General features: G+C 32.9%; 1 pseudogene; it reads left to right on the top strand.

Moving 5' to 3' along the window:
- The first annotated feature begins 8,898 nt into the window (after positions 1–8,898).
- On the top strand, positions 8,899–9,636 carry LOC101723175 (RWD domain-containing protein 1 pseudogene; annotated as a pseudogene).
- The last annotated feature ends 548 nt before the right edge of the window (positions 9,637–10,184 follow it).

The following is a 10,184-nucleotide window of genomic DNA, read 5'->3' as shown; positions in this document are numbered from 1 at the left end:
AATGTAAACATTATGTGCTGCAAACCTGTACCAATAAAGAAGATGGCCTAAAAAATTAAATAAAAAGTCTAGAAAAGAAAAACAGTGACAAGAGTCCCAACATCCCTTTCCAAGGATCCCCGCATCTCTTAAACATTTCCACAACTTTCCAATAATGCTAAGCTGAGGACCAAGCATTTAATACATAGGCCCTGGAAGCCATTCTGGTTCCAAACCATATCCCTACCCCTGATCTGGACCTGCTTCCTTCCATTATAATCTCTTATTTACCAACGGAATCTTGTTAGTGGTCACTTCCTTAGTTTATCTCATCCAAACAATTCTTTCAACTAGAGCTAGAGTGAGCTAACAGTCAAACTAAGGAAGTAAGAATTAGAAGAATAGTCAGTTTACAGGAAATAGCAATTATTTTTGCTTTTCATTTAAAATAGATTATACCTAAGTGTTTCATAAAAAATGATTTCAGCATGGCCTACAATTCAGGAGATATAAATGTGAATAATATAAAAATAGAAAGGAAGAAAATATAATTGGAAAGGAAGAATATAGAATATATCCCAGTTTTCTTTATAATTTCTATTTTTGAAAAAATTCCTTATCTTGTTCATATTTTAAAGTAATGTTTCCTTAAAGACATAGAGTTTTGAAACATACTGCCTGTATTAAAATTATGATTGAAACTTCTGCTACTTTGGAAAAGCATTTTAAGCATTTAGAATTTATTTTTTAATACGTTTATTTTTAACATAAGGAAACTGAAGTCAATAGGGAGAATGACAAAAAATAACTACTAAAATTACTTTAAGAATTAGAAAGTTAGAGTAACTAAAACATGGGCAACAGTTACAATATCTCCTAGATTAGAACTGTGATTGAATCCTGGATTAAATTCAACATTGATGCACTTAATATTAGATATTATTATTGTTAGTATTGCAGATTAAAGGAGATGATATTTTTGTTTTATTCCTTCAGCTGAACCTGAATTAATAGGTAAAATAATGTAAGGAAAGAGGTTTCTTTCCCCCAAGTCTTTCCTATACCAGTTTTACTTAATAGTATTTTATCATTCTGTATTGGAAAGTAGCTCAAATTATGCTAAAAGCAAATCAATTAATATAAGGACTTTAAATAAGAAATGTTCATTGTTTTCAATAGCAAAAGAGTAAAGGTCTTATAAAAAAGGAATGTAGACGCTCTAAGCTGATTCTAAAGAGTACTCTTGAATGAGTAGGAAATCTCTGGTGAAATGAGAACACTCTACTAGTGCTTTGGAGAAGAGTCATCATACAACATAACGGGAAAACAGACAGGTTAACTGTGTGTTTATACCTAAAGTTCAAGATTTTTTTTTTTTGCCCACTTCTTAAGTTTAATGGGTAGACTTGTGGCTTTCTTTCTTCATCACATTCCTAAAAAGGCTACATGAAATTCAATCCTTCTGACTTGTATACAACAGCAGCTCCTTTGATGTTAACATGACAAGTGAGTCAGATATCCTTATGAAACAAAAACTGGCCACTTAAACCAAAATATGAAAAGCAGTGTACGTACATTTTACCTGAGACATCAGTAAGGCCCATCAATTTGAACAGTTGATATCATTATCTTACAAAGATAAAAAAAATCTTTTATATGCCTTGGATTCAAAAGTGAAAGATGCCACAACCAATTTGGACTCTTAACCTTCTCTCACACATCAGATGGCTCATTTTCAATGCACCAGGAATCCCTCTCATGTTGGATGAAATTGAAGAGGAAGAGGCACTTCTCTCAAGGCTCCCTGGCTACCAAGTCCAGTATCTAAGTACAACATTTAAGTAGCAGGCTGCATGCCAGTTTTTGTGGGTATAATTTTCTTTTCATTGATTTGTAATCAGATGTGGGCCTGTTTTTTCATTTGCCCTTCTCAAGTATATATTACAAGCTTGAAAAACTTTTAATTGAGTTATTTATTCTTAAATCCCCCTCAGTAGTAGCAGTAGCATACTTAATTTGAATATCTTACTGTTCTTAGAAAATGTATTGTTAATAGAAAGATAAAATATTTCTATGCCCATTTTCTTACTAGACTATAATTACTAATGCAATTTAAAAATTGATGTCATTAATAAATAAGCTTACTGCTTATTATCTTTCATTTATTAAAGGAACAATGATTACTTAAAAATCATTGAACTGTGGAGGTGAATTCTCAGACATTTATTATAGTAATTGTGTGAAATATATCATATGGTATTTAAAAATATATAGGCAGAAAAAAATTGCATAGAGATTTCACCATATTTATTAATCTATGAAGCAACTGTTTATGAAACACATGCTGAGAGAAAATGCAAATCTTGGTATAAATTTATCACAAAATCGAGTTTATTACTATAAGTTGGACTGGCCACTCATGAATCAAAACAGCCATGTAACAGCATAATGCTCCCAAAATATTGCTTAGTGACTGAAAGTCACATTTGAATACATTCTACCATTTTACTTTGATATGAGTAAGTAATGACATTTCCTAGAAATAAAGCTTGTTGACTTATAAACGTGACCATAAAAAATATTGGCTTGGCATTGAGCATGACACTGTAGAAATTAAGGTGGCCAATTGCAACAGGGGCCCCTGATCAGGCTCACAGAGCACAAGTGTGGTTGCCCCAATATGAACACTTTTCAGAATATTATTTGCAACAATAGCAAAACTCCATAATTAAACATATTTATTGTAGGTTTAGAAATTTTGCTTCCCATATTTTTCTGCTAAAAGGGTCTCATAAAATGAACTAATTTTAAATAATCTTCCTATTTCAAAACCTTTCATAAAATAGCTTTAAGAATTATCTAGTATAATTTTTATATAAAATAATTTCCTGAACAGAGACAAAACTATGAGAGAAAAATATCTATACTTCCACTAAAGGTTACTCCTTGTTATTTTTCGTATCTCTAATAGCTTTTAAAACTGTTTTTTAGTATAAAAATTATCTTTACACTTATTCATAGTATAGAATATGATGGTTTTGTTTATGTATATTATATAATAATTAAATTAATGTAATTTATTTATCTGCTACATTTTTTACATTAAATGATTCATCATTCTTTTCTGAAAACAGTTAAACTATTATTTTTAATAATATATATCAATAGTTTTACATACAAAGCAATCTGATTTCTTTTCTGTTGGCTATTTTACCTGGTGATCATGTTAAATCATAAAATTTCAGTCGTATGATAAAACAAAAAGGAGAAGTAGGTTATGTTTTTGAATTTACAAAGTGATCAAAACACAGCGTGAATCTTTAAAAAAAATTACAGAAACAGATACATTCCCAAATTCCCTCAAAATAATCCCTCTCACTTAAACCACACTGGAGCAGTCATTCTTGTCACTTCCTGCAGCTCTTCAGGAGCATCTCTTCCGTGAGTGTCTTTAACTGTGCTGTCCTGGCTGCTTTGATATCCTGAGTCAGTTGAAAACCTTTACCTTGTATGGTGCCAAATTTGGTGAAAAAAGTGTAGGAGGATAAACTGTAATGGGTTTCTGTTGACAAATTTTCATAAATGGTTGATTAAAGAGAAGAAATCAAAGCATATGGTGAATGTCCAAGTGAAAAATGTATTATAGTAAAAGACATTGCCATTAATCCTCATCAAAGAATTCTCTCTCACTGGGAGATGTACCACACACATCTTGGCAAAATACATAATAATTTTTTAATCTTATATTTTTCATCACCCCTTGTATTAATGTATTATATGTGACATGTGCTAATATTCATATTTAGAAAAATTCAGTCATAAAAATAAGTAATCTTATGCCTACAATGTTTAGATAATATTTGTTTCTTAGCATAATATTTGTACATCTTTTAAATTAAACATGCATAAGTGGACATGCATAAAATAGAAAATTCTTGTCTCCTTAATCCAAAGGCTTTCTCCCCAAAGGTAAGTATATGTTTTATTGTATTCATTTTAAAAAAATCTTTTTCATGTTTATATCAATATTACCAACTTTATAACAGTATTATTTTCTATACAAATAGGTATATAATCCTTTCTAAAATAACTTCACTACATTTTATGGTATTTATACACTTTAATTCTTTTAAACCACTTCACTTAAAAGTTGCATTATTTTCCTTACAAGTTTATGCTTAAAATTGATCATGTACTTTTACCAGAAAGAAATCATGCATAATGAGAGTCATATTGGATTTCACTTTTGCTCTTTAGACTATATCATAAAATAATAAGCATTATGAACTATAATTTACAGAAACCCTTAACCCGTCATGTATCATTATATGATATAAAAGTGTCAGGATAGTTAAGAAATCTGAGAATCACAAATGCAGATATGTGAAAATATCTCAGTCTGTGTTTGAATAACACAACTTAGCATAAATGAAGATGAGCATCATTTTTTACAAACTCTGCATTTTTACATCTAAGGTCCTGCACTTGTATCACTCTAGGCAGCAAGGTTGAAAAGTTATGACCATAGCCCATTTTTAATATGAATTTTATCATCAAATTGCAATAAAAAATCATAGACATTTATCACGGGCTGGAAAATATATGTCCCACATTCACACTTAAATGTGCATACAAGGCATATGAGAATTAGTGACATTCAATAAATTGATACTCTGGAGTGAGAAATTATGGGTATCTGCAGAGGCAGGGGAGTTGTTAATTTAGCAAAGAATTTGAGACACCAGTGGTACAGAAGACAGAGATGGGCTATCAGCACACTCATTTTCAGAATTATTTTGATGAAATGAATTAATAATTTCTTCAACTTGCTATTGCACAGCAACATTTTAGATTGCTCTTTCTTTTGCAACAGAGGACAAAACCAAACAGAAAAAATATTAAAGCCTCATCAAAACAGAGTTTGATTCATTAACACATAGTTTCCTATGATGGGAAAAAAATGTAATGCAGTTACTTTGAGTGTTGAAGTAGATCAATTGAAACAGTAGTAATAAATTTATATCATGTAGTTGAAATTAAATTTAGCATATGGAAAAATTAAACTCAGAAATCAGAACATAAACACAGGCTGTTCTGGGAGTCTATTTTTCAAATATCTATAAAAACACAAATATCTCTTTAATTTTCATCACCAGTAAAGCATTTATATTATTTTTTGCAAATGATTTTTATAAATGCAATTGACAGATATTTACTTTAATATATAAAAAGCTGACATATGTAAAATAAAATTAATGAGGATATATAAGTGTTTCTTCAGGCTAGAGTTGTTGAAAAGGTCAAAACTCTTGAAGACATTGGCGTAGGAAAAGACTTTATTAACAATACCTCTGTAGCATGGGAACTAGCACAAAGAATCAACAACTGGGATATCATCTTTTTAAAAAGCTTCTGCACTGCAAGGGAAACCACCAACTGAGCTAAGAGACAATCTACAATGTGGGAAAAAATTTTACCAGCTGTTCCTCAGACAAAGGTCTACTATCTAGCATATATAAAGAACACAAAAATATCAGACCCCCCCAAATTTAAAGACCCAATTCAAAAATGGGCATCTGAAATGAACAGACATTTCTCAGACAAAGAAGTAAAAGAGGAAGTAAACATATAAAAAATGGTCAACATCACTGGTCATTTGACATGGATGAAAACAACGCTGAGATTCTACCTGACCCCAGAAAGAATGGCTGCTATCAAGAAATCAACCAATAAGAAATGCTGGAAGGGTTGTGAGGAGAAAGGAACCCTTCTTCATTGTTGGTGGGGGTGCAGACTGGTGCAGCCACTGTGAAAATCAATATGGAGATACCTCAAATAACTAGGATTAGAAGTCCCATTTGACTCAGCTATTCTTCTGCTGGTATCTTCCCAAAAGAATTAAAAGAATCATAGCACAGTGATATATATTCACCCATGTTTATAGCAGCACAGTTTGTAATAGCTAAAATTTGGAAAGACCCCAAGTGCCCATAAACTTTAGGTTGGATAAAGAAGATGTTGTTTCTTGGGGTACTACTCAGCCGTAAAGAAGGAGAAACTAGAGACATTTATAGCTAAATGAATGCACATTGAGGCCATACTCTTGAATGAAATTAATAGGACAAACATGTCTAAATACCAAATAGTTTCTCTGGGGTGAAAAACTAAAAGTGTAAATAAGGATCAAAATGTATAAATGATATTGTGTAATCGGAAGAAAAGGTCGAAAGGAGTAGGGGAAGTGGGAGGGGTAGGGGAAAGGAAAGAAGGGAATGGAATTAATATGAGAAAAGGAAAAAAATGGAAACAAAGTCTTTGTAAATAGGGAAGGGTGGAGGGGATGAAAAGAGAACAGGGGAATGGGGAAAAATAAGATCCAAAATATGTCATCTAAAGGCACAAGTTCCCAATGATAAATGTAACTGTACTTTATACCTAAAATGTACCAATAAACTTAATGATAAAAAGCATTTTAACCTGTACTTCTCCTATTATGTTCACCAAAAATGACTACTTTCAAGCATTTATTAGTGCTGTATTTTGAAAATATTACTTCTGTTTATGAAATTTTACCACCTGTTTTATTTGTTTATACTTATAGTAACATTTTATAAGTATATTTGAATTGCAGCAAAATTCTTACTAATATTTGTTTAGAGGGATGTTCTTGGCAAAGGCTAATATTGCACTCATTTTTGTAAACTTCTAACTAGAGATTTCATTTAAGAAGTAGGCTAATTTTTGGGTTTAGGCAAGTGAAAAATTTGTATGAAAGTTTAAATTTCCTACTTTCTAAAATGTAAAAAACTTATCCATAAAAACCCACTTCATCTCTTATTGTATAAGAAAATTCTCCTCTAAATTTTACATAGTCTTTGAGCTCAAACAAAGCACTATTCACTTTGCAACTTATTTTAGAGACTAATTACATTTTGTCACCAAATTGATCAAGCTTCCTTATTGATTTTCTTACTACTAAATTTAGGCAAGCCAAAGCATCTAGTGAAGATAGAATATCAGATATAGAAGACAGGATTGTGGTTAAGGACCATGAAAACAGAGATTCCTTAAAAATAGTAAGGGACCATGAGAAATCATTCCAGCAGCTGCTAGATGATGCAAAAAAGAATAACATAAGACTGATAGGAGTCCATGAAAAAACAGGAGAAAGCACAATTGACATAAAAAAACTGTTCACAGAAGTAATAGTAGAAAACTTCCCAGACAGAGATGGAGAATTGGACATACAGATAAGTGAGGTATATAGAACTCCAACTAGCCATCATCAAAAAAAATCTACACCTACACATATAATAGTCAAGATCCCAGAAACCCAACAGAAGAACAATGTCCTACAAGCACTTAAAGAAAAGGAACAAATTACCTACAAAGGAAAGCCCATTAGAATCATGGCAGACTTCTCAACACAAACCTTCAAATCAAGGAGAGCCTGGAGTGAAGTATTTCAAGCCCTAAGAGAAAACAACTTCCAACCTAGACTTTTGTATCCTGCAAAATTATCTTTCAAAATTGATGGGGAAATTAGATACTTCCACGAAAAAGAACACCTGAGAAATTTCATGAACACTAAACCAGCACTCCAAATAATTCTAAGCAATATCCTAGAGAAAGAAAATGAAGGTCACAACTCCAGGAGGTCCAACAGAGGGAAGCCACTAGGCAAGGTAAGAAACTAAAGGGAAAGGAGGAAAAAAAACAAAGAAATAAAAGAGCCAACAGCAGCGAAACATCATGACAAGGATGAGCTAATATCTATCATTTGTAACTCTCAATGTTAATGGCCTCAATTCATCAATCAAAAGAAATAGGCTGACAGAATGGATTAAGAAGCAAAATTCAACAATATACTGTATACAAGAAACATACCTAACTCAAAAAGCAATTCATAGATGAAAGTAAAAGGATGGAAAACAGTTCTCCATGCGGCAGGAACTCAGAAAAAAGAAGGGGTAGCAATCTTATTTGCAGACAAAATAGATTTCAAACCAAAGCTAATTAAGAGAGACAAAGATGATAACTACTTCCTTGTGAAGGGAACAGTCCAAGAGGAAGAGATGCCAATCCTAAATATATATGCACCAAACTCGAATGCCTCCGACTATACATTAAAATATTAATGGACATGAAAAATCAAATAAGCACTAATAAAATTGTAGTGGGGGACTTCAACACCCCACTATCACAAATAGACAGATAATCTACACAAAAAATTAACAACAAAATTTTAGAACTGAACCAAGCCTTTGAACAAATGGGCTTAGTAGACGTTTACAGACTGTTCCACCCCACACAATCAGAATACACATTTTTTTCAGCTGCATATGGATCATTTTCCAAAATAGACCACAGGCTAGCTCATAGGATATATCTAAGTAAATGTAAAAGAATTGAAATTACCCCATGTATATTATCAGACCATAGTGCAATAAAATTGGAGGTCAATAACATAAGAAACCGCAAAACTTCCAAAAACACATAGAAATTGAATAACACCCTCCTGAACAGCCAATGGGTCACAGAAGAAATTAAACAGTTTCTACAAGTAAATAATAAAGCCAGTACAACATACAGGAATCTATAGGACACAATGAAAGCCGTTCTACTAGGGAAATTCATAGCAGTTAATCCCCATATTAGGAAAACAGAGAGAACTCAAGTAAATAACCTAATGGAGGACCTCAAACTCCTAGAAAAAGAAGAGTATAACAAACCCAAAACTAGTAAAAGAGAAGAAACTATAAAGATCAGAGCAGAAATCAATACAATGGAGAGCTAGCAATCAGCCAGAGCAGCGCGGGGCTGTGGCCCAGTAGGGCGGGCCTGGCCAGAGGCCTCGGGACTTGGCTGCGGTGCTCTGCCTGAACTCAGCATGCTCCATGAGCAGCAGCCAGGGCCCTAATGACAGACTACAGCAAGGAGCAACGAAACGAGCTGGAGGCTCTGGAGTCTATCTACCCCGACTCCTTCACAGTATTATCAGAAAATCCACCCAGCTTCACCATCACTGTGACATCTGAGGCTGGAGAAAATGATGAAACTGTCCAGACTACCCTCAAGTTTACATACAGTGAAAAATACCCATATGAACCTCCTCCTTATGAAATATTTTCCCAGGAAAACCTAGAAGATAATGGTGTCATAGACATTTTAAAATTATTAGCATTATAGGCTGAGGAAAATCTTGGTATGGTCATGATCTTTACTCTAGTGACAGCAGTGCAAGAAAAATTAAATGAAATAGTAGATCAGATAAAAACAAGAAGAGAGGAAGAAAAGAAACTAAAAGAAAAAGAAGCAGAGGAAGCAGAGAAGCAATTATTCCATGGCACCCCTGTTACAATTGAGAATTTCTTATAGAAATGTTGGAAAGCCAAGTTTGATGAAGAACTTTTGAAAATTAAAAAGAAATGGATAAAAGAAGAAGAGCAAGAAGGAAAAAATAAATTAAGTGGCAAACAGCTGTTTGAAACTTATCATAATCTTGACACATCTGATATCTAGTTCTTGGAGGATGCTGGAAATAATGTGGAAGCAGATGAGTCTTTGTTCCAGGAACTGGATGACTTGGAGCTGGAGGATGTTAAGGACGACTCAGACTACAACCCTGCTGCCCCTGGGAGTGACTCAGAGGACTGATGCACCATCTCCGGAGAGGTCCACAGCCACAGCATCTGTGGCTGTGCTGAGAGGCTTTTAATTTTCCTTTCTTTTTTTTTCTAAGAAAAAATAACTCTCAGGAGAATATTCTTCTGATAACTTTCACCATTGAACTTAATAAACTGACCATAAAACTTCAAAAGAAAAAAAGAAATAAATACAATGAAGACTAAGAGAATAATACAAAAAATTAATGAATCAGAGTTGGTTTTTCAAAAGAATGAGTAAAACTGATAAGTCTTAAGCCAACCTTATCAACAAAAAGAAAGAAAAATCCATGAAACTAAGAATGAAAAAGGTGAAGTCACAACAGATCCAGCAGAAATCCAGAGTATCACCGATACCTACTTTGAAAACTTGTACTCTAATAAAATGGAAAACATAGAAGAAATGGACAGATTCCTACTTACATACAAATTGCCAAAGTTAAGTGAAGAAGATATAGAAATTCTAAACATCTCAATTACAATGAGTGAAATTGAAAATGTAATAAAAAATTTACCGAGAAAGAAAAGCCCAGGTCCTGA

This window comes from Heterocephalus glaber, unplaced genomic scaffold (genome assembly GCF_053883595.1).
Source record: "Heterocephalus glaber isolate CG9 unplaced genomic scaffold, H.glaber_assembly_v1.0 deba00001481, whole genome shotgun sequence".
Taxonomy (NCBI): Eukaryota; Metazoa; Chordata; class Mammalia; order Rodentia; family Bathyergidae; genus Heterocephalus; species Heterocephalus glaber.
This window is presented reverse-complemented; position numbering and strand designations above follow the sequence as displayed.